General features: G+C 46.9%; 1 protein-coding gene across 1 annotated transcript in view; it reads right to left on the bottom strand.

Moving 5' to 3' along the window:
* The window catches only part of LOC106608064 (serine/threonine-protein kinase PAK 5), a 131,892-nt gene extending 107,386 nt beyond the window's left edge, over window positions 1-24,506 (bottom strand). Inside the window, exon 1 of the mRNA XM_014205744.2 lies at window positions 24,326-24,506. The gene's annotated coding sequence lies outside the window, so the exon portion shown is untranslated. The remainder of the gene's footprint in view (window positions 1-24,325) is intronic.
* Between the last annotated feature and the right edge of the window lie 1,364 nt (window positions 24,507-25,870).

Consider the following 25,870-nt stretch of genomic DNA (forward strand, 5'->3'; position numbering starts at 1 on the left):
AAGCATACCTATAACATGATGCAGCCACCACTGTTTGAAAATGTGGAGAGTGGTACTCAGTAATGTGTTGTATTGGATTTACTCCAAACATAACACTTTGTATTCAGGACAAAAAGTGAATTGCTTTGCCACATTTTTTGCAGTATTAGTTTAGTGCCTTGTTGCAAACAAAAAGCATGTTTTTAAATATTTGTATTCTGTACAGGCTTCCTTTTTTTTCACTCTGTCAATTAGATTAGTATTGTGGAGTAACTACAATGTTGTTGATCGATCCTCAGTTTTCTCCTATCACAGCCATTAAACTCTGTAACTGTTTTAAAGTCACCATTGGTCTCATGGTGAAATCCCTGAGAGGTTTCCTTCCTCTCCAGCAACTGTATCTCTGTAGTGACTGGGTGTATTGATACTGTCACGGTTGTCGTCAGGTAAAGTGGACCAAGACGCAGCGGGGAAATGTGCACTCATCTTCTTTTATTTAAACAGACAAAGAAGGTAAACCAAAATAAATACGTACACAAAAAAACACACAACTACTAATAACAGGCTGGTAAGGCAACAAAGCTATACCCAGCACAATCGCCCACAAATACTAAAACAAACACATACCTAATTTATAGAACCCTCAATCAGAGGCAACGAGACAACACCTGCCTCCAATTGAGGGTTCAACCCCCAATTAACTAAACATAGAAATACAAATAACTAGACTAAACATAGAAATACATAAACATAGAACCGTGCCCAAAACCCGGAATACTAAATCAAACACCCTACAACTAACACAACCAGCCCGAACCACATAAAACAAATACCCCCTGCCACGTCCTGACCAAACTACAATAACAAATAACCCCTATTACTGGTCAGGACGTGACAGATACACCATCCAAAATGTAATGAATAACTTCACCATGTTCAAAGGGATATTCGATGTCTGCTTTTTTTATTTTTACCCAACTACCAATAGGTGCCCTTCTTTGTGAGGCATTGGAAAACATCCCTGGTCTTTGTGGTTGAATCCACTTTGATATTATGTGGTATTTTGTTTAGGCCAATGACAAAAAATCTCAATTTAATAAAACATTTTATGAGAGAGAGAGAGAATTACATTTGAAATGTCTTAATTATTTTGGAACTTTTGTCAGTGTAATGTTTACTGTTCATTCGTTATTGTTTATTTCACTTTTGTTTATTATCTATTTCACTTGCTTTGGCAATGTAAATATATGTTTCCCATGCCAATAAAGCCCTTTAAATGTAATTGAATTGAGAGAGAGAGAGAGAGAGAGAGAGAGAGAGAGAAGAGCGAGAGAGAGAGAGAGAGAGAGAGAGAGATGGAAAGAGAGCGAGAGAGGGAGAGAGATAAAGAGAGAGAGGGGGGAGCGGGAGAGCAGGGGGAGAGCAGGGGAGATAGAGGGTGGGAGCAAGAGGGGGAAGAGAGGGTGGGAGCAAGAGGGGGAAGAGAGGGTGGGAGCAAGAGGGAGAGAGAGAGGGGGGAGCAGGAGAGAGTGAGAGGGGGGAGGAGAGAGAGGGGGAGAGCAGGAGAAAGAGAGAGGGGGAGGAGAGAGGGGGAGAGCAGGAGAAAGAGAGAGGGGGAGGAGAGAGGGAGGCTTGGAGCCTCAGTGATGTGTAGATGGAGCAACTTACACAACTTTACAGTTGTTAAAGAGACATTATAGTGGGGAGGAGGGGGGGTCAGCATCTAGTGGCAACGTCTCCCTACTCCCAGTGGACTAGAAGTCAGCATGTAATACCTGAAATAGGAACATCATCAACTAGGGACACCAGGTCTGACTCTAGAGGACTGGCGCCACAGGGAACCTGGCATGATTTGTGGCATGGCTGTCCCATCCCCATCCATCCCTTCCCACCAGACAGCCATGGCAATAAAAACACGCTACTTGTTAGCACTGCATTTACAGCGCTAATGTAATCATCAATATCTTTGACCTTTGGCAAATAGCTGCAACGTAAATTCTAACACACTGCCCTGTGGCTGTGGGTTCATGACTTGCTTTACACGTGCATCAGTTAGCCCAATCACATTGCAAAGCAGAAAAAAATAAGGAAGGGAAGTACTGCTAAGGTACACAATAGTAGGTTGTAGTAGACAGAAGCTGCTAAGGTACACAATAGTAGGTTTTGGTAAAAGGGGTAAATTGGTCAGCAAAAATAAATATAATTAATTAAAATGCCTTTATTTGTATGGCATGTTCAATGGAAACGAAGTTTAAAAACTATGACGGGTTATAAACAAGAGTGGGATAAAGTAACACACACACACTAAAAACTCCCTCTAGTCTCCTTATAAAAACTCCTTATAGACTCCTTCTAAAGACTCCTTATAAAAACTCCTTATAGACTCCTTCTAAAGACTCCTTATAAAAACTCCTTATAGACTCCTTCTAAAGACTCCTTATAAAGACTCCTTATAAAGACTCCTTCAAAAGACTCCCTCTAAGGACTCCCTCTAAGGACTCCCTCTAAAGACTCCCTCTAAAAACTCCTTCTAGACTCCTTATAAAGACTCCTTCAAAAGACTCCTTATAAAGACTCCTTCAAAAGACTCCTTCTAAAGACTCCCTCTAAAGACACCCTCTAAGGACTCCCTCTAAGGACTCCCTCTAAAGACTCCTTCAAAAGACTCCTTCTAAAGACTCCTTCTAAAGACTCCCTCAAAGGACTCCCTCTAAGGACTCCCTCTAAGGACTCTCTCTAAGGACTCCCTCTAAAGACTCCCTCTAAAGACTCCTTCTAAAGACTCATTATAAAGACTCCTTCTAAAGACTCCCTCTAAAGACTCCCTCTAAGGACTCCCTCTAAGGACTCCCTCTAAAGACTCCCTCTAAGGACTCCCTCTAAAGACTCCTTCTAAAGACTCCCTCTAAAGACTCCCTCTAAAGACTCCCTCTAAGGACTCCCTCTAAGGACTCCCTCTAAAGACTCCCTCTAAAGACTCCCTCTAAGGACTCCCTCTAAAGACTCCCTCTAAAGACTCCTCTAAAGACTCCCTCTAAGGACTCCCTCTAAGGACTCCCTCTAAAGACCCCCTCTAAGGACTCCCTCTAAAGACTCCCTCTAAAGACTCCCTCTAAGGACTCCCTCTAAAGACTCCCTCTAAAGACTCCCTCTAAGGACTCCCTCTAAAGACTCCCTCTAAGGACTCCCTCTAAAGACTCCCTCTAAAGACTCCTTCTAAGGACTCCCTCTAAAGACTCCTCTAAAGACTCCCTCTAAGGACTCCCTCTAAAGACTCCCTCTAAAGACTCCCTCTAAGGACTCCCTCTAAAGACTCCCTCTAAAGACTCCTTCTAAAGACTCCCTCTAAAGACTCCCTCTAAGGACTCCCTCTAAGGACTCCCTCTAAGGACTCCCTCTAAAGACTCCCTCTAAAGACTCCCTCTAAGGACTCCCTCTAAAGACTCCCTCTAAGGACTCCCTCTAAAGACTCCCTCTAAGGACTCCCTCTAAAGACTCCCTCTAAAGACTCCCTCTAAAGACTCCCTCTAAGGACTCCCTCTAAGGACTCCTTCTAAAGACTCCCTCTAAAGACTCCCTCTAAGGACTCCCTCTAAGGACTCCTTCTAAAGACTCCCTCTAAAGACTCCCTCTAAGGACTCCCTCTAAAGACTCCCTCTAAAGACTCCCTCTAAGGACTCCCTCTAAGGACTCCTTCTAAGGACTCCCTCTAAAGACTCCCTCTAAAGACTCCCTCTAAAGACTCCTCTAAAGACTCCCTCTAAGGACTCCCTCTAAGGACTCCTTCTAAAGACTCCCTCTAAGGACTCCCTCTAAAGACTCCCTCTAAAGACTCCTTCTAAGGACTCCCTCTAAAGACTCCCTCTAAGGACTCCCTCTAAAGACTCCCTCTAAGGACTCCCTCTAAGGACTCCTTCTAAAGACTCCCTCTAAGGACTCCCTCTAAAGACTCCTCTAAGGACTCCCTCTAAAGACTCCCTCTAAAGACTCCTTCTAAGGACTCCCTCTAAAGACTCCCTCTAAAGACTCCCTCTAAAGACTCAGCTTGCCTCTTTTGTATTACTTTCCTGTCATTTCATGCCTGTGTATTAAAGAGAGCACAGCTGTGTCATTGGATGCTCTATTCAGTCAAGGTATCAGTACTCTCAGCCATACACCACGTCATTAGAGGCCTGCCAGTGTGGGTGAATTTCTGAGCTGCGCAGAGTCAACTGACTGACTGGCTCGCCAGCACAGTAGTGGGGCTTGTTTTGCAAAATCGACTGTTTTGCTTGTACATGCATCTCTAGAGAACCAGGGTGTTTACCTGTGTGTGTGCTAGATAAATAAATACGTAAACTACACACACAAAGATATCACATCACTATGTGATGGTTAGGAGGATAGACCGCCCTACATTTAGGCCATACTGGGCTCCTGTAACTGATGAAGAGGATGCTGCATATTTCATACCGTCAGAGCACGCACGGGAGAGGAGAGAGAGACCAGGGAGAGGAGAGAGAGACCAGGGAGAGGAGAGAGAGACCAGGGAGAGGAGAGAGAGGAGCGAGAGAGCAGAGAGAGAAGAGAGTGAGCAGAGAGAGGAGAGAGGAAAGAGAGAGCAGAAAGAGGAGAGAGAGAGCAGGGAGAGGAGAGAGGAGAGAGAGGAGAGAGAGAGCAGAGAGAGGAGAGAGAGAGCAGAGAGAGGAGAGAGGAAAGAGAGAGCAGAAAGAGGAGAGAGAGCAGGGAGAGGAGAGAGAGCAGGGAGAGGAGAGAGAGGAGAGAGAGAGCAGAGAGGGGAGAGAGAGAGCAGGGAGAGGAGAGAGAGGAGAGAGAGAGCAGGGAGAAGAGAGAGAGACCAGGGAGAGGAGAGAGAGAACAGAGAGTGGAGAGAGAGGAAAGAGAGTGCAGGGAGAGGAGAGAGAGGAGAGAAAGAGCAGGGAGAGGAGAGAGAGGAGAGAGAGACCAGGGAGAGGAGAGAGAGGAGAGAGAGAGCAGAGAGAGGAGAGAGAGAGCAGGGAGAGGAGAGAGAGAGCAGGGAGAGGAGAGAGAGGAAAGAGAGAGCATGGAGAGGAGAGAGAGGAAAGAGAGAGTAAAGAGAGGAGAGAGTGAGCAGGGAGAGGAGAGAGGAGAGAGAGACCAGGGAGAGGAGAGAGAGACCAGGGAGAGGAGAGAGAGACCAGGGGGTGGAGAGAGAGACCAGGGAGAGGAGAGAGAGAACAAAGAGAGGAGAGAGAGGAAAGAGAGTGCAGGGAGAGGAGAGAGAGGAGAGAAAGAGCAGGGAGAGGAGAGAGAGGAGAGAGAAACCAGGGAGAGGAGAGAGAGGAGAGAGAGAGCAGAGAGAGGAGAGAGAGAGCAGGGAGAGGAGAGAGAGAGCAGGGAGAGGAGAGAGAGAGGAGAGAGAGGAGAGAGAGAGCAGGGAGAGGAGAGAGAGAGCAGGGAGAGGAGAGAGAGACCAGGGAGAGGAGAGAGAGAACGAAGAGAGGAGAGAGAGGAAAGAGAGTGCAGGGAGAGGAGAGAGAGACCAGGGAGAGGAGAGAGAGAACGAAGAGAGGAGAGAGAGGAAAGAGAGTGCAGGGAGAGGAAAGAGAGGAGTGAGAGAGCAGGGAGAGGAAAGAGAGGAGAGAGAGCAGGGAGAGGAAAGAGAGGAGAGAGCAGGGAGAGGAAAGAGAGGAGAGAGCAGGGAGAGGAGAGAGAGGAGAGAGCAGGGAGAGTAAAGAGATGAGAGAGAGCAGGGAGAGGAGAGAGAGAGGAAAAGAAGGAGCAGGGAGAGGAGAGAGAGGAGAGAGAGCAGGGAGAGGAGAGAGAGGAGAGAGAGCAGGGAGAGGAGAGAGAGAGCAGAGAGAGGAGAGAGAGAGAGGAGAAGAGAGGGAAAAAAGGAGCAGGGAGGGAGAGGAGAGAGAGAGAGAGCAGGGAGAGGAGAGACAGAGCAGAGAGAGGAGAGAGAGAGCAGGGAGAGGAGAGGGCAGGGAGAGGAGAGAGAGAGCAGGGAGAGGAGAGAGGGCAGGGAGAGGAGAGAGAGAGAGAGCAGGGAGAGGAGAGAGAGGAAAGGGAGAGCAGGGAGAGGAACGAGAGAGAGCACAGCGTGTTATAGAGGAGGAGTTCCTTGGTCTCAATGATGTGTCGTTGGTATGCTAACAAATGCAAGTCATCCTATCTTCATGCCTTGAGTCCATTAAAGACATACATGAAGTCATACCCTTCAGCTAACCTAAAGCTACTGTATGACACAGCTAGCACTTGAACACTAATGTCCCCATAAAGCACTAGTGACTAAACCTACGTAGGACCCCATAAACCAGCAGTCTACAAATCTTAGGATATGATCTGAGACCAGAGAGACCAGATAGAGAGAACCAAACCTTTCTCATAAGCAGGAGATCCCAACACCACACCCCAAATCTAGCACCAAGACATCAACCAATAACAGATCCCAAACCTAGAACCAAGACATCAGCCACTAATAGAACCCAAACCTAGAACCAAGACATCAGCCACTAATAGAACCCAAACCTAGAACCAAGACATCAGCCAACAACAACCCCAAACCTAGAACCAAGACATCAGCCAATAACAGATCCCAAACCTAGAACCAAGACATCAGCCAACAACAACCCCAAACCTAGAACCAAGACATCAGCCAATAACAGATCCCAAACATAATCAAGACATCAGCCAACAACAATACAACAATACTGGACAAGACCTGCAACCTTATAAAAAAAAGGTTCCAAAGGGGTTCTTCGGCTGTCCCCATAGGGTAACTATTTTTGGTTCCAGGTAAAAACCCCTTTGGGTTCCATGTAGAACCCTCTGTGGAAAGGGTTATTCACGGAACACAAAATGTTTCTACCTAGAACCAAAATATGGTTCTTCAAATGGTTCTCCTATGGGGACAGCTGCAGAACCCTGTTAGGTTCTAGATAGCACCTTTTTTTCTCAGAGTGTTCAGTATATTCTCAATCTACAGCAAGCTCTCTTTAAGGTTGACATGAGAAAAATCTCTAGGATTGTCATGCTGTCTCCTGATGTCAGGGTCAGTTTGCTAAAGCTGGGCTAATTTCTGTGAATTGTTGTCAACAAAACAGACAATCTTTGTTTACAATTGCACGTCAGCTGATATTCTAACAACATCCCTACTTTGCTGGTGATTGCATGCCCTGTGGTGGATGATGGTGATTGCATAATGATTCTAGAATATAATATATTCTACTCTATTCAGACTCAGAATGAAGATCCTGTTGAAAATTCCATAACAAATGTCGATGATAGAGTGACTGACTCAATGTATGTATCATTGTATAACCTACCACATCCACCCAGAAAGCCATCCATTCCATTCAGTATAATTAGCTTAACATACTGAAGGCTATCTGTCTTGACTCACGCTGACCAGATGGGTTTGACTAATGAATGACTCAAATAGAAGTGGAATTCCAGGCTCTTGCATATGTCGGACAATAGCCTACACAGTGTGACAACTAGCCAACTAGCCACAATGTTGAGATGCTGCCAATGTTTGGGACGTTGACACGTAGCCTATAGTTTTGAGACGCTGACTATGTCTGGGATGCTGTGGCTTTCTTTGAAGCCTAGGGTGTGGTCGTAAATTCGCTCTGGCCATCTACTCCGATTTCAGAGCCCTCTCGTCTGAGTGTACCAGAGTGCAGAATAATTGATGAATTTACGATCGCTCAACACCCGTTGAATATGGCCGGTGTCAGTAAACGTCGGCAAAAAAGCTTAATTCAATTGTTGCCAGCAGCACAGTTAGTCACCAACGCTCTGGATAACATGAAAACAGCCTAACCAGCTCTGCTAGGGCGAGTAAAATGGTCAGAGTGAAGTGTTCTCTCATTTGTGTCTGGAAGTAGCTAGCAAGATAGCCAACGTTAGCCAGTTAGCTTGGGTGCTTGACTGCCATTGTGATATCTGAATGCTCGGATCAACCCTACTCCTCGGCCAGAGCGTCCAGTTTGCGCTCGGAACTCTCTGAGAGCGAACCGCTCTGAGTTTACCAACGGACAATCTGACAACACTCTGAATTTACTAACGTCCAGCTAATGTGGCACTCCAGAGTGAATTTCCGAAGGCACCCTGAGTGTTGCTGTAACATTAGCACCAACCTGATGTTTGCTAAAGAGGATGAGTACAGTTATCAGTGGGGTTAGGGTAAGGGATGTGGTTGGCTTTAAATACTACTGTTACATCCGGGGTCATGGTTAAGGTCAACGTTCCCATGAAACCACTGGTTTTAGAAATGTTTTCCTACGTGGTATAGAGAGAGGAGGGGAGGATGAGGAGGAGGACGAAGAAGAAAAAGGGAATGTTCTAGGGCACTGATGTCAACTTCCATCTCTCCAGAGACTTGCATGCTGTTTTTCAGTCCCACCCATTTCCCTACTTAATTGGTGTATATTGGGCTATTTCTTCTATTTCTGCAATATACTTTATTTCACAATTCTTTTTGATACATTTTTGGGAATTAGTCCATACAATGTGAGATGGAATATAGAATGTTTGTTCAAACTTAATAGCTTTGAGTTATGACTGCATTGATAATCTTACTAGGGCCAAAGTTTGTAATACGATCTACTTTAATAGAAGCACATACTGTGCAGTAGCTAGCCACTGGACACAGATATCAGCTCAACGGCTAGTTTTCATTTACATTTGGTTGAGTTGTCAACTAACGTGAATTCAACGTGAAACCCCCCCCATTGGATTTGGGTTAAAAGTTCAGTTAAAAAAATAACAAATTCCCTTACAATGATGACAAATCCAATCAGTTTTCCATGTTGATTCAACATCATCACATAGATTTCTTTGGTTGACATAACCAGAGGGTAACGGCTGCGACAGCTCTGGGTAGTGTGACAGGGAATCTCAACCCTGCTCGTTCACATGTTCATCTTAAATACATCAACGTACAGTATATGCAGTTTCTAAATGGTACTTCTGAGTCTATGTTACAGACAATATAAATGAAAATACCTGTCCGTCTTCAGAGCTTACACTGCTACGCTCAGACAGGATACATGGTGATAAACACGTAGGCTTAGACAAGAGACAGAGTGTAAAACAGTATATGGCCTGCGTTACCTATTCACTACCTGGTTGATCTGGTAAAACCTGATCTCAACTTCTGTTCCAGTAGTAAGGCCTACAACACAGTGCATATCCAGTGTTTCCCCTAGGATTGTTTTCAACAGTGGTGTTAAAGTTGGGGGGATTGCAAATGTTGCTGTTTTAGAGCTAAGGTGAAAACAGCCTGCTATTCTACACATTTTGCCAGTGGGGAGAGAGAATTTTAAGTTTGAAAGCTAATTCCCTGCAATTCTATGCATTTTGCCATGGCTTAGGCCTTGTTCTTATGCTATCTGAGTGACTCAAACATTTTAACAAAATCAATGTGGGCCCCATGCCATGCCATTTTTTACATTTCAGAATCTCCCTGACTGTCTAGTTTTTATTTTAGGGATTGTTAGTTCTCAAAGATGATCTTATTAAAAGATATAAAGTTTCATTATCTTTTCGACATACTTTATATATTTTTGTTTCTTTTGTGGCCACGATGCGCCGCTGCTAAATGCATATAGTGGAAACACTGATATTAAACAACAACATCCCACTGTATTAAACTAGGCTAGTTGATAATTCCCTTTGTGATTATGTAGTCATTAAACATCAATGGAGAGGGAGAGGGAGAGGGAGAGGGAGAGAGGGAGAGGGGGTGGGGGAGAGAGAGGGAGAGGGAGAGGGGGAGAGAGAGGGAGGGAGAGGGAGAGAGAGAAGGGGTGGGGGGGAGAGAGAGGGAGAGGGGGAGAGAGGGGGAGAGAGAGGGGGGAGAGGGGGAGAGAGACAGAGGGGAGAAGTATGTGTTCTGTGGAATATCAATATCTCCATAATGGAATGCTAAATATTACTGCTATTCATCCAGGATGGTGTTTGCAGCAGCAGTAATAGCTTGTTAAGAAGTCTATAGTACCATTTGCATGCCTGAGGTATGAGGTATGGAGAGGAAAGCAACTCCCAGAGGTGAACAATAGAAACCTCTAATTACACTGCAGGAATGCACAGCAATGTCATACAATAGCCATGTGCAGAGTACCTGGCATGTAGATGTGTATAAGGATGTAATGTAATGTAATGTAATGTTACATGAGGAATACGTTTACCGTTTACTTCAAGAATAATCTGAAATGGGAATACATAGAATAGCCTTTCATTTTTTTCACCCTTATTTTAACAGGTAAGTTCACTGAGAACACATTCTCATTTACAACAATGACCTGGGGAACAGTTACAGGGGAGATGAATGAGACAGTTGAAGCTGGGGATGATTAGGTGGCCATGATGGTATGAGGGCCAGATTTGGAATTTAGCCAGGACACCGGTGTTAACACACTTACTCTTACGATAAGTGCCATGGGATCTTACAGAGAGTCTGTATACCCATTTAACGTCCCATCCGAAAGACGGCAACCTACACAGGGCAATGTCCCCAATCACTGACCTGGGTCATTGGGATATTTTTTTTAGACCAGAGGAAAGGGTGCCTCCTACTGGCCCTCCAACACCACTTCCAGCAGTTTCACCTCTGTTTTAACTTTAGATAAGGCCTAAACGTTAGAGTCCCATTCAGACTAATGGGACACAGACCAGGAACCATATTTACAAAGCCTCAACTCCCCTCTTATTCATTATGATCTAAAATGGCAAAACTGATCCTAGATCAGCACTCCTACTCTGAGAAGCTTTGTGAATACATACCTGGATCTTTTAAATCCCTGAATGGCTTCCCAGCAGGTGTCCTTACATAAAGGTGTTCTGCCTGATGGGAAAACCAGCCAGTGGACAGTTAAGTGTTTCACTGGACTTGATATGTAACTACTGTGAAATACAGCAGAGGTGAGCCAACAGCCAGTCCAAATGGCTTTTTAAACCTGCCCTAAACAGCTATCGCTTTAATAGTGATTACACTGGAATTACGCTCACACTTACTCACCCACGCCTTATTGGACCAGTTAGTGATTGAGTAGGGCAGATTGAGTAGGGCAGAGTTGAGTAGGGTAGGGTTGAATTGGGCAGGGTTGGATAGGGCAGAATTGAGTAGGGCAGAATTGAGAAGGGCAGGGTTGAGTAGGACAGAATTGAGTAGGGCAGAATTGAGTAGAGCAGGGTTGAGTAGGGCAGAGTTGAGTAGGGCAGAATTGAGTAGGGCAGGGTTGAGTAGGGCAGGGTTGAGTAGTGCAGATTTGAGTATGGCAGGAGTGAGTGGGGCAGAATTGAGTATGGCAGCTTTGAGTAGGGCAGGCTTGAGTAGGGCAGATTTGAGGAGGGCAGATTTGAGTAGGGCAGGGTTGAGTGGGGCAGATTCGAGTAGGGCAGATTTGAGTAGGGCAGATTTGAGTAGGGCAGGGTTGAGTAGGGCAGGTTTGAGAAGGGCAGGGTTGAGTAGGGCAGGGTTGAGTAGGGTAGGTTTGAGTAGGGCAGATTTGAGTAGGGCAGGGTTGAGTAGGGCAGGGTTGAGTAGGGCAGGGTTGAGTAGGGCAGATTTGAGAAGGGCAGAGTTGAGTAGGGTAGGGTTGAGTAGGGCAGGGTGGAGTAGGGTAGAATTGAGTAGGGTAGGGTTGAGTAGGGCAGGGTGGAGTAGGGCAGATTTGAGTAGGGCAGGTTTGAGTAGGCAGATTTGAGTACGGCAGGATTAAGTAGGGCAGATTTGAGTAGGGCAGGATTGAGTAGGGCAGATTTGAGTAGGGCAGGGTTGAGCAGGGCAGATTTGAGTAGGGCAGATTTGAGTAGGGCAAGGTTGAGTAGGGCAGGTTGAGTAGGGCAGGGTTGAGTAGGGCAAGGTTGAGTAGGGCAGGGTTGAGTAGTGCAGGGTTGAGTAGAGCAGGGTTGAGTAGGGCAGATTTGAGAAGGGCAGGGTTGAGTAGGGCAGGGTTGAGTAGGGTAGGGTTGAGTAGGGTAGGATTGAGTAGGGCAGGGTGGAGTAGGGTAGGGTTGAGTAGGGTAGGGTTGAGTAGTGCAGGGTGGCGTAGGGCATGGTGGAGTAGGGTAGAATTGAGTAGGGTAGAGTTGAGTAGGGTAGGTTTGAGTAGGGCAGGCTTGAGTAGGGTAGGGTTGAGTAGGGTAGGCTTGAGTAGGGCAGGGTTGAGTAGGGCAGATTTGAGGAGGGCAGATTTGAGTACGGCAGGATTAAGTAGGGCAGATTTGAGTAGGGAAGGGTTGAGTAGGGCAGATTTGAGTAGGGCAGATTTGAGTAGGGCAAGGTTGAGTAGGTCAGAGTTGAGTAGGGCAGGGTTGAGTAGGGCAGGTTGAGTAGGGCAGGGTTGAGTAGGGCAAGGTTGAGTAGGGCAGGGTTGAGTAGGGCAGGGTTGAGTAGGGCAGCGTTGAGTAGGGCAGCGTTGAGTAGGGCAGATTTGAGAAGGGCAGGGTTGAGTAGGGTAGGGTTGAGTAGGGTAGGGTTGAGTAGTGCAGGGTGGCGTAGGGTAGGTTGGAGTAGGGTAGAATTGAGTAGGGTAGAGTTGAGTAGGGCAGGGTGAAGTAGGGTAGGTTTGAGTAGGGCAGGCTTGAGTAGGGTAGGGTTGAGTAGTGTAGGCTTGAGTAGGGCAGGGTTGAGTAGGTCAGATTTGAGGAGGGCAGATTTGAGTAGGGCAGGGTTGAGTAGGGCAGATTTGAGTAGGGCAGAGTTGAGTAGGGCAGAGTTGAGTAGGGCAGGTTTGAGTAGGGCAGAATTGAGTAGGGCAGATTTGAGTAGGGCAGATTTGAGTACGGCAGGATTAAGTAGGGCAGATTTGAGTAGGGCAGGGTTGAGTAGGGCAGATTTTAGTAGGGCAGGGTTGAGTAGGGCAGATTTGAGTAGGGCAGATTTGAGTAGGGCAGGGTTGAGTAGGGCAGGTTTGAGAAGGGCAGGTTTGAGAAGGGCAGGGTTGAGTAGGGCATGGTTGAGTAGGGCAGGGTTGAGTAGGGCAGATTTGAGAAGGGCAGGGTTGAGTAGGGTAGGGTTGAGTAGGGTAGGGTTGAGTAGGGCAGGGTGGCGTAGGGTAGGGTTGAGTAGGGCAGTGTTGAGTAGGGCAGGGTTGAGTAGGGTAGGGTTGAGTAGGGCAGGGTGGCGTAGGGTAGGGTTGAGTAGGGCAGTGTTGAGTAGGGCAGGGTTGAGTAGGGCAGGGTTGAGTAGGGCAGGTTTGAGAAGGGCAGGGTTGAGTAGGGCAGGTTTGAGAAGGGCAGGTTTGAGAAGGGCAGGGTTGAGTAGGGCAGGTTTGAGAAGGGCAGGTTTGAGAAGGGCAGGTTTGAGAAGGGCAGGTTTTAGAAGGGCAGGGTTGAGTAGGGCAGGTTTGAGAAGGGCAGGTTTGAGAAGGGCAGGGTTGAGTAGGGCAGGTTTGAGAAGGGCAGGTTTGAGAAGGGCAGGTTTGAGAAGGGCAGGTTTTAGAAGGGCAGGGTTGAGAAGGGCAGGTTTGAGAAGGGCAGGGTTGTGTAGGGTTCACACACACATAGGCCAACGCTACAAACACAAAAACATGCAAAGGCAAACACACTTTCTCTCACTCTCTCTCTCTCACACACACACACACACACACACACACACACACACACACACACACACACACACACACACACACACACACACACACACACACACACACACACACACACACACACAGAGAGACAAACAAACACTAACAAACACACCCACACTTTCAGAGACAGTAAGTCCCTAGGACAGGGAGTGAGTGACAGAGCAGTAATGCCAGTATAGAGCAGCAGCATTCTAGCCCGAGGGCCTCTCTTGGTATTTAGGCTACACTAGCCCTCTCATCACTGCCCTCTGATGCCAAGCCCCCCACGCCAGCCGACTGGCAAACACACATACATACACACACGCGCATGCAGGCACACACACACACACACACACACACACACACACACACACACACACACACACACACACACACACACACACACACACACACACACACACACACACACACACACACACACACACACACACACACACACACACAACACACACTTGCTCTCATCAGTGCACTGTGATCCCAATGCATCTCCCCTGATGAAGCCGTTGGGGCTACAGAGTGGTCTTCTCTGCCACACAGAGGGTTGAATCAAAGTATAAATTGCCTGTCTGCACAGATCTAGGATCAGCTTAGTCTCCCCCAATTCTATCAGACCTTAAATCAGTGTCTAAATGGAGAGGGAATAAATAGGTTAGTGTGGAGGGGAGCAGTCCTCAGGCTGGCTGGGTAGAGGGACAAACATGGTCCCACCCCATGTGACATTTGCAATGCTACAGCCCCAGGTCATGTAGTACGCACACCCACATCAAGTCCTGCAGAACACCCACTCTCTCTCACACACACTCACATCAAGTCCTGCAGAACACCCACTCTCTCTCACACACACCCACATCAAGTCCTGCAGAACACCCACTCTCTCACACGCACACCCACATCAAGTCCTGCAGAACACCCACTCTCTCACACGCACACACCCACATCAAGTCCTGCAGAACACCCACTCTCTCACACGCACACCCACATCAAGTCCTGCAGAACACCCACTCTCTCACACGCACACACCCACATCAAGTCCTGCAGAACACCCACTCTCTCTCACACGCACACCCACATCAAGTCCTGCAGAACACCCACTCTCTCACACACACACACCCACATCAAGTCCTGCAGAACACCCACTCTCTCACACGCACACACCCACATCAAGTCCTGCAGAACACCCACTCTCTCACACACATACACCCACATCAAGTCCTGCAGAACACCCACTCTCTCTCACACGCACACCCACATCAAGTCCTGCAGAACACCCACTCTCTCACACACACACACCCACATCAAGTCCTGCAGAACACCCACTCTCTCACACGCACACCCACATCAAGTCCTGCAGAACACCCACTCTCTCACACGCACACACCCACATCAAGTCCTGCAGAACACCCACTCTCTCACACGCACACACCCACATCAAGTCCTGCAGAACACCCACTCTCTCTCACACACACACACACAGTGAGTTCTGCAGAACACCCACTCTCTCACACGCACACACCCACATCAAGTCCTGCAGAACACCCACTCTCTCACACGCACACACCCACATCAAGTCCTGCAGAACACCCACTCTCTCACACACACACACACACACAGTGAGTCCTGCAGAACACCCACTCTCTCTCTCTCTCACACACACACACACACACACACACACACACACACACACACACACACACACACACACACACACACACACACATACACACACAGTGAGTCCTGCAGAACACACACACACATCAAGTCCTGCAGAACACCCACTCTCTCTACACACACACACACACACACACACACACACACACACACACACACACACACACACACACACACACACACACACACACACACAGTGAGTCCTGCAGAACACACACACACATCAAGTCCTGCAGAACACCCACTCTCTCTCACACACACACACACACACAGTGAGTCTTGCAGAACACACACATCAAGTCCCGCAGAACACCCACTCTCACACACACACACACACACACACACACACACACACACACACACACACACACACACACACACACACACACACACACACAGTGAGTCCTGCAGAACACCCACTCTCTCACACGCACACACACACACATCAAGTCCTGCAGAACACCCACTCTCTCTCTCACACACACACACAGTGAGTCCTGTGGAACACACACACACACAGTGAGTCCTGCAGAACACACACACACACAGTGAGTCCTGCAGAACACACACAGGAAGATATTTTAATCACTAAACAAGAAGTGAGAAACACAATGGCCATGACCTATCTGTGACCTATCTGTGACCTATCTGTGACCTATCTGTGACCTATCTGTGACCTATCTGTGACCTATGAAGATGAATGTGTCTGTCTAACTCTACAGTATTTACTCTCTCCCCTTTAGACACCTCTCCTATCTCTCTCTCCTCTCTCTCTGTCTCTCTCTCTCCTCTCTCTCCTCTTTAGACAACTCTCACTCTCTCCTCTCTCTCCTCTCTCTCTCTCCTCTCTCTCCTCTCTCTCCCCTTTAGACACCTCTCCTATCTCTCTCTCCTCTCTCTCTCTCTCCTCTCTATCCTCTTTAGACAACTCTCTCTCTCTCTCTCCTCTCTCTCCTCTCTATCCTCTTTAGACACCTCTCACTCTCTCCTCTCTCTCTCTCCTCTTTAGACTCCTCTCACTCTCTCCTCTCTCTCTCTTCTCTCTCCTCTCTCTCCTCTCTATCCTCTTTAGACAACTCTCTCTCTCTCTCCTCTCTCTCTCCTCTTTAGACACCTCTCACTCTCTCCTCTCTCTCTCTCCTCTTTAGACTCCTCTCACTCTCTCCTCTCTCTCTCTTCTCTCTCTCTCTCCTCTCTATCCTCTTTAGACAACTCTCTCTCTCTCCTCTCTCTCCTCTCTATCCTCTTTAGACACCTCTCACTCTCTCCTCTCTCTCTCTCCTCTTTAGACTCCTCTCACTCTCTCCTCTCTCTCTCTTCTCTCTCCTCTCTCTCCTCTCTATCCTCTTTAGACAACTCTCTCTCTCTCTCCTCTCTCTCTCCTCTTTAGACACCTCTCACTCTCTCCTCTCTCTCCTCTTTAGACACCTCTCGGTCTCTCCTGTCTCTCCTCTCTCTCTCTTCTCTCTCCTCTTTAGACACCTCTTTCTCCTCTCTCTTTTCTTCAGACACCTCTCTCTCTCTCCTCTCTCTCCTCTTCAGACACCTCTCTCCTCTCTCTCTCCTCTTTAGACACCTCTCTTTCTTCTCTCCCTCTCCTCTTCAGACACCTCTCTCTCCTCTCTCGCTCCTCTTCAGACACCACTCTCTCTCTCTCCTCTTCAGACACCCCTCTCTCTCCTCTCTCTCTTTCTCCTCTTTAGACACCCCTCTCTCTCCTCTTTCTCATTTTCAGACACCTCTCTCTCTCCTCTCTCTCTTTCTCCTCTTCAGACACCTCTCTCCTCTCTTTCTCCTCTTCAGACACCTCTCTCTCTCCTCTCTTTCTCCTCTTTAGACACCTCTCTCTCTCCTCTCTTTCTCCTCTTCAGACACCTCTCTCTCCTCTCTTTCTCCTCTTCAGACACCTCTCTCTCCTCTCTTTCTCCTCTTTAGACACATCTCTCTCCTCTCTCTCTTTCTCATTTTCAGATACCTCTCTCTCTCCTCTCTCTTTCTCCTCTTTAGACACCTCTCTCTCTCTCCTCTCTTTCTCCTCTTCAGACATCTCTCCTCTCTCTCCTCTCTTTCCTTCTCCTCTTTAGACACCTCTCTTTCTCCTCTTCAGACACGTCTCTCTCTCCTTTCTCTCTCCTATTTAGACACCTCTCTCTTTCTCCTATTTAGACAACTCTCTCTTCTCTCTCTCTCCTCTTTAGACACCTCTCTCTCTCCTCTCTCTTTCTACTCTTTAGACATCTCTCTCTCCTCTCTCTTTCTCCTATTTAGACACATCTCTCTCCTCTCTCCTCTTTACACACCTCTCTCTCTCCAATCTATTTCTCCTCTTTAGACACCTCTCGCTCTCATCTCTCTCCTCTTTAGACACCTCTCACTCTCTCCTCTCTCTCTCTCCTCTTTAGACTCCTCTCACTCTCTCCTCTCTCTCTCTTCTCTCTCCTCTCTCTCCTCTCTATCCTCTTTAGACAACTCTCTCTCTCTCTCCTCTCTCTCTCCTCTTTAGACACCTCTCACTCTCTCCTCTCTCTCTCCTCTTTAGACACCTCTCGGTCTCTCCTGTCTCTCTCTCTCTCTCTCTCTCTTCTCTCTCCTCTTTAGACACCTCTTTCTCCTCTCTCTTTTCTTCAGACACCTCTCTCTCTCTCCTCTCTCTCCTCTTCAGACACCTCTCTCCTCTCTCTCTCCTCTTTAGACACCTCTCTTTCTTCTCTCCCTCTCCTCTTCAGACACCTCTCTCTCCTCTCTCGCTCCTCTTCAGACACCACTCTCTCTCTCTCCTCTTCAGACACCCCTCTCTCTCCTCTTCAAACACCACTCTCTCTCTCTCCTCTCTCTCTTTCTCCTCTTTAGACACCCCTCTCTCTCCTCTTTCTCATTTTCAGACACCTCTCTCTCTCCTCTCTCTCTTTCTCCTCTTCAGACACCTCTCTCCTCTCTTTCTCCTCTTTAGACACCTCTCTCTCTCCTCTCTTTCTCCTCTTCAGACACCTCTCTCCTCTCTTTCTCCTCTTTAGACACCTCTCTCTCTCCTCTTTCTCATTTTCAGACACCTCTCTCTCTCCTCTCTCTCTTTCTCCTCTTCAGACACCTCTCTCCTCTCTTTCTCCTCTTCAGACACCTCTCTCTCTCCTCTCTTTCTCCTCTTTAGACACCTCTCTCTCTCCTCTCTTTCTCCTCTTCAGACACCTCTCTCTCCTCTCTTTCTCCTCTTTAGACACATCTCTCTCTCCTCTCTCTCTTTCTCATTTTCAGATACCTCTCTCTCTCCTCTCTCTTTCTCCTCTTTAGACACCTCTCTCTCGCTCCTCTCTTTCTCCTCTTCAGACACCTCTCCTCTCTCTCCTCTCTTTCCTTCTCCTCTTTAGACACCTATCTTTCTCCTCTTCAGACACGTCTCTCTCTCCTTTCTCTCTCCTATTTAGACACCTCTCTCTTTCTCCTATTTAGACAACTCTCTCTCCTCTCTCTCTCCTCTTTAGACACCTCTCTCTCTCCTCTCTCTTTCTACTCTTTAGACACCTCTCCCTCTCCTCTCTCTTTCTACTCTTTAGACATCTCTCTCTCCTCTCTCTTTCTCCTATTTAGACACCTCTCTCTCTCCTCTCTCCTCTTTACACACCTCTCTCTCTCCAATCTCTTTCTCCTCTTTAGACACCTCTCGCTCTCCTCTCTCTCCTCTTTAGACAACTCTCGCTCTCTTCTCTCTTTCTACTCTTTAGACACCTCTCTCTCCTCTCTCCTCTTTAGACACCTTTCTCTCTCCTCTCTTTTTCTACTCTTTAGACACCTCTCTCTCCTCTCTCTCTTTCTCCTCTTTAGACACCTCTCTCTCCTCTCTCTTTCTCCTCTTTAGACACCTCTCGCTCTCCTCTCTCTCCTCTCTCTCCTCTCTCTCTTTCTTCTATTTAGACACCCCTCTCTCTCTCTCCTCTCTCTCCTCTCTCTCTCTCCTCCTTAGACACCTCTCTCTCCTCTCTCTCGCTCCTCTTTAGACACCCCTCTCCCTCTCCTCTCTCTCCTCTCTCTCCTCCTTAGACACCTCTCTCTCTCCTCTTTAGACACCTCTTGCTCTCCTCTCTCTCCTCTCTCTCCTCTCTCTTTCTCCTCTTTAGACACCTCTCTCTTTCTCCTATTTAGACAACTCTCTCTCCTCTCTCTCCTCTTTAGACACCTCTCTCTCTCCTCTCTCTTTCTACTCTTTAGACACCTCTCCCTCTCCTCTCTCTTTCTACTCTTTAGACATCTCTCTCTCCTCTCTCTTTCTCCTATTTAGACACCTCTCTCTCTCCTCTCTCCTCTTTAGACACCTTTCTCTCTCCTCTCTCCTCTTTAGACACCTCTCTCTCTCCAATCTCTTTCTCCTCTTTAGACACCTCTCGCTCTCCTCTCTCTCCTCTTTAGACACCTCTCTCTCTCCTCTCTCCTCTTTAGACACCTTTCTCTCCTCTCTCTTTCTACTCTTTAGACACCTCTCTCCTCTCTCTCTTTCTCCTCTTTAGACACCTCTCTCTCCTCTCTCTTTCTCCTCTTTAGACACCTCTCGCTCTCCTCTCTCTCCTCTCTCTCCTCTCTCTCTTTCTTCTATTTAGACACCCCTCTCTCTCTCTCCTCTCTCTCCTCTCTCCTCCTTAGACACCTCTCTCCTCTCTCTCTCTCCTCCTTAGACATCTCTCTCTCCTCTCTCTCGCTCCTCTTTAGACACCCCTCTCTCTCTCCTCTCTCTCCTCCTTAGACACCTCTCTCTCTCCTCTTTAGACACCTCTTGCTCTCCTCTCTCTCCTCTCTCTTTCTCCTCTTTAGACACCTCTCTCTCCTCTCTCTCTTTCTCCTCTTTAGCCACCTCTGGCTCTCCTCTCTCTCCTCTCTCTCCTCTCCTTCTGTCCTCTTTAGACACCTCTCTCTCTCCTCTCTCTTTCTCCTCTTTAGACACCTCTCGCTTTCCTCTCTCTCCTCTCTCTCCTCTCTGTTTCTCCTCTTTAGACACCCCTCGCTCGCCTTTCTCTCCTCTCTCTCCTCTTTAGACACCTATCTCTCTCCTCTCTCTTTCTCATTTTCAGACACCTCTCTCTCCTCTCTCTCTTTCTCATTTTCAGACACCTCTCTCTCTCTCCTTCTCTTCTTTAGACCCCTATCTCTCTCCTCTCTCTTTCTCATTTTCAGACACCTCTCTCTCCTCTCTCTCTTTCTCATTTTCAGACACCTCTCTCTCTCTCCTTCTCTTATTTAGACCCCTATCTCTCTCCTCTCTCTTTCTCATTTTCAGACACCTCTCTCTCTTTCTCATTTTCAGACACCTCTCTTTCTCTCCTCTCTCTTTCTCCTCTTTAGACAACTCTCTCTCTCTCTATGCTCCTCTTTTCATGCTTTTTTCATCCTCCTCTCTACTCTGTGTTACTCTTGTCTTTGGTATTCACTCTTTCCTCTCTCTCTCTCTCTCTCTTTCTTTCTTTCTTTCTTTCTTTTTTTCTCTCTCTCTCTTGCTCTCTCTCTCTGACTCTATCCTCTCCATCCTCTCTATCCTCTTCACTCTTTTCTCTTCTTCATCCTCTTCTTCCAACTCCTCGCCATTGTCCTCCTCCTCTCCTCTTCCGCATCCTCTCCTCTTCCTCATCCTCTCCTCTTCCTCCTCTTCCACTCTTTCCTCTTCTTCATCCTCCTCTTCCAACTCATCATTCTCTCATCTTTCCTCTTCCTCTTCTCCTCCTCTTCCTCCTCCTTCTCTCTTTCTTCTTGTACATCCTCCTCCTCTCTCCTCCTCTAACTCTCTCCTCCTCTTCTCTCCTTCTCCTCCTCCTCCTCCTTCTCTTCTCTCTATCTGTGTCTAGTTCATTTACATTATCCTCCAGTCATTCCTTCCATCATCAGAATCAATCTCTGTAAGTCTCCCAGACACACTGCGTTCAAATCTCCACTGAGTCTTACAGGGGCTTACACACACACACACACACACACACACACACACACACACACACACACACACACACACACACACACACACACACACACACACACACACACATATTTAACCGTCAACTAAACTAAAGAGTCCCTCGATTACTACATACCTGTATGAAAAAAACTGTAGTCTCCCATTCTACTGTATCAATAGTGTCAGTGAGAGAGATGTTACAGACATACAAAGTCAGGGTGAAAGACGTGACTAGACAAGTGGTCTATCATAATGTGAAGTCCATGAGTATATCAGAGGCACATCCTACAATATGATGGACTAGTACACTCTTAGAAAAAAAGGTGCTATCTAGAACCTGAAAGGGTTCTTCGGCTGTCCCCATAGGAGAACCCTTTGAAGAACCCTTTTTTCGAAGAGCGTATAGTATAGCCATATGGACAAATATAGCAAATACTATGTCATTCCTTACCAATGTCATTCACTCTCCAAGCCCATACACTGCTACTGCAAGACAAACATAAACAGGCCTATACTATAGAATGAATGCATTATACTTCTATGTCTAGACCCACTCTATTCTAGCATTTGAGTCTAATATTAGAGGAATTCATGTTCTTATAACTTCAAAGGTTATTATTAGGCCTACTGTACGCAGAGCCTCCTCAAGCTTTGATCATTATGTAAAGCTGTTGTGCTCGCTGCTGAATACATTACCAACCGGATAACCGGTGACTGTATGTGCGTGTGTGTGTGTGTGTGTGTGTATGTTACTGTGAGCTGCAAAAGGCCTAGCCTTGTCTGAGGGTTGGGGACAGTTGGGGACAGACGGGGACAGGGACTGGGAGAGAGACAGGGACGGGGACAGGGACTGGGAGAGAGACAGGGACGGGGACAGGGACTGGGAGAGAGACAGGGACGGGGACAGGGACTGGGAGAGAGACAGGGACGGGGACAGGGACTGGGAGAGAGACAGGGACGGGGACAGGGACTGGGAGAGAGACAGGGACGGGGACAGGGACTGGGAGAGAGACAGGGACGGGGACAGGGACTGGGAGAGAGACAGGGACGGGGACAGGGAGTCAAGGCTTTCTGGATGAGACACAGGACCTCCGTTTAAAACAGTCACAGCAGAATAGCTGCAGTAACTCAGCGATATCCTCAACTAAACATGTAGAGGCCAAATATATTAAAAGAGCAAAACCATGAAATTACATTATTATTATTATTATTATTACTTTTTTTTACCTACCAGTCATTGATTTGCAACAGCACTAATGTGCCAATGACACTCAGGAGGAATTGGCTACATTCTGTTCCTTTGTATATCCAGTCCCCTGTAGCAGGATTTGGCTCAGAGTTAGACCCCAGCAGCATACCACTTTTCATTTTTCTCTACACATCTTATAATCCTGGAGATGCATTGAACTTTAAAACTCACCATTTGTTCAACCAAACCGTCTATTGTAGCCTACTGTGCTGTCCTACTGTATTAGCCTACTGTACGGGCCTACTGTACCGGCCTACTGTACCGGCCTACTGTACCAGTTTACTGTACTATCCTACTGTACTAGCCTGCTGTAGCCTACTGAACTAGCCTACTGAACTAGTCTACTGTACTAGCCTACTGTACTAGCCGACTAAACTAGTCTACTGTACTAGCCTACTGTACTAGCCTACTGTACTGGTCCACTGTATTATCCTACTGTACTATCCTACTGTACTAGCCTGCTGTAGCCTACTGAACTAGCCTACTGAACTAGTCTACTGTACTATCCTACTGTACTAGCCCACTGTACAGGTCAGCTGTATTATCCTACTGTACTATCCTACTGTACTAGCCTGCTGTAGCCTACTGTACTATCCTACTAAATTAGTCTACTGTACTAGCCTAATGTACTACCCTACTGTACTGGTCCACTGTATTAGCCAACTGTACTAGCCTACTGTACTAGCCTACTAAAATAGTCTACTGAACTAGCCTACTGTACTGCCTACTGGACTGGCATACTGTACTAGCCTAATGTACTAGACTGCTGTACTGGCCTACTGTACTGGTCTACTGTACTAGCCTAATGTACTAGACTGCTGTACTGGCCTACTGTACTGGTCTACTGTACTAGCCTAATGTACGAGACTGCTGTACTGGCCTACTGTACTGGTCTACTGTACTAGCCTAATGTACTAGACTGCTGTACTGGCCTACAGTACTGGCCTACTGTACTGGCCTACTGTACTGGCCTAATGTACTAGACTGCTGTACTGGCCTACTGTACTGGCCTACTGTACTAGCCTACTGTACTGGCCTACTGTACTAGCCTAATGTACTAGACTGCTGTACTGGCCTACTGTACTGGCCTACTGTACTGGCCTACTGTACTAGCCTAATGTACTAGACTGCTGTACTGGCCTACTGTACTGGTCTACTGTACTAGCCTAATGTACTAGACTGCTGTACTGGCTTACTGTACTGGTCTACTGTACTAGCCTAATGTACTAGACTGCTGTACTGGCCTACTGTACTGGCCTACTGTACTCGCCTAATGTACTAGACTGCTGTACTGGCCTACTGTACTGGCCTACTGTACTGGTCTACTGTACTAGCCTAATGTACTAGACTGCTGTACTGGCCTACTGTACTGGTCTACTGTACTAGCCTAATGTACTAGACTGCTGTACTGGCCTACTGTACTGGTCTACTGTACTAGCCTAATGTACTAGACTGCTGTACTGGCCTACTGTACTGGCCTACTGTACTGGCCTACTGAACTCTCATCTATTGGTGAACATCCTTATTGTAACCAAGGATAATGTCAAACCCTGCTGGTGAATATTACCCCCTAAAAACAAACCAGCATCGGTTTTCTTAAGACTCCATTGATTGATTGCTTCACTGACTATCATCTATTTACAAAATGCAGACAGCATTTCGGTTTCAACACCAAGGACAGCGGTCGTTGCACGTCGTCTTCCCTGCAGCCTGTAGCCATGATTACATACGCTCATTCCCAACTACATATTTATTTGTTTAAGCTATTCCCGACAGTCTTGTAGAGAAGAACAAACCGCTGTCAGTGGCAGTGGTGTTTAACTGTAGGACTAGAAGCCTAGGCTAATGAATGGGAGAGAGGTGTTCTGCAAGAGGCGACCATATGTCATCATAATGGCTTATCGCAGAGCGTTTATCGATTACTAGAATTGCACCTACCTGCTGTCTTGAGGCTGTCGCCCTCACATGTCCCGCCGCTGTATTTGGTCTAGGTATTATGATTATTATGGTGGGTACCGTTATGTGGCTGCCAGCGCCATGTTAATGTCGCTCCGTGGTGCTACTGAGCTGCGCGGTACAGTCCTGTGTGGAGCGACGGCTGTGTGTGTGTGAGAGAGTGTGCAGGCTTACATCCGGGATATTGTGGAGAGGAGGGGAGTGGGGCTTGCAGAGACCGTCAGAAATTAGAGCACCTGTGTTTTAAGAGCGGCGCGCGGTTGAACTGGAAGAGGATTCGGCCGCAAAATATTAGCGGGGTAATAATGCAATTTAAACAAAATAATGTAGGCTGTTAATTTATTTTCTGTCAGATATGGCCACAATATTCCATGCAACGGCCTCCTTTAGATTTGAGGTGATTGAATGACAGACAGTGAAGGACTGTGAGGTGAAACGTGCAGCAAAGTGACAAAGACTATTATAGGTCTATGGGCTAGTGAACTGGACGTTATTTTTGTTAATGTATTGAGCGCTATTCTCGGTTACCTGATTATGCAACGTTGCAGCTGTTCATGACATATTCAGCATTTGCATGTCCTTCCAAAGACTTCTAGTAGGCCAACAAATAGGCTGAATTTGGAATGGGTGTTTTGTTACGTCAGAAGATTTGATTGCTAGCGAGTGGGAGAGGGAACATCCAACATCACTGGAAATAAAATAAAAAAGGGTGAATGTGGTCCATCTATGACGTATGGGTTTGAATGTGAACCAACCCTAATGGTGTTGGGCTTTGATGTGGCGCAGCTGGCAAGCTGCAGGTGGCGCATCACTGGGGCGACGCCAGCGTCCAACACCACCGATGGCTTATCGAGTTGTTCTAATTTTGAGGACGAGCACAAAACAATGCAACCCATTGATCTGATATGACCGTTACATGACAGGATTGAATGAAATAATGATATGATGGTATGATTATAGGATCAGGGACTTTGAAGCTCGGCATCAGTGGTCACATTATTTGATCTGTCTATAACATCAACTTGTTCTCATAATATCAGTGAGGTGGATGAATTGTAGGACTTCAGTCTGTTTATCTATGAACCATGTTAGCCAGTTGTCTGTTATTGAAAGTTAGATTTAGTGATTGATTATAAGTCCAGATAGGCCACTGTTTAATTGGATTGATAATTGGGCAATTCAGTATCTCTATTGATCATATTCTAACTGTGGGACTGAGTAAACTGAACTAGACCGCTAGAGTTCACCCTGCTACTGGAGAGTGTGAAATCCATGAGCGAAATCGCCACGGGAGATGGGGGGACATGTTTTTTCAGGTTTTTGCTTTGTTAATAAAATTTATGAATGCAGCTGTTTATGTTAAATGGTACTCTACTTGTAGCCCTGGTTGTCCTGAAAAGAAAATGGTAAAACACTTCATTGTGAAGCTAAATATAAGGTCTGAACAGCAGATAAATAAAAGTCAGATAAATGAAAAGCAGAATTTTTGGCTGGAGTCTCAGGACTGATAGGGTTAACGGTCGACTT

The sequence above is a fragment of the Salmo salar genome, chromosome ssa06 (assembly GCF_905237065.1).
Source record: "Salmo salar chromosome ssa06, Ssal_v3.1, whole genome shotgun sequence".
In the NCBI taxonomy this organism is placed as follows: Eukaryota; Metazoa; Chordata; class Actinopteri; order Salmoniformes; family Salmonidae; genus Salmo; species Salmo salar.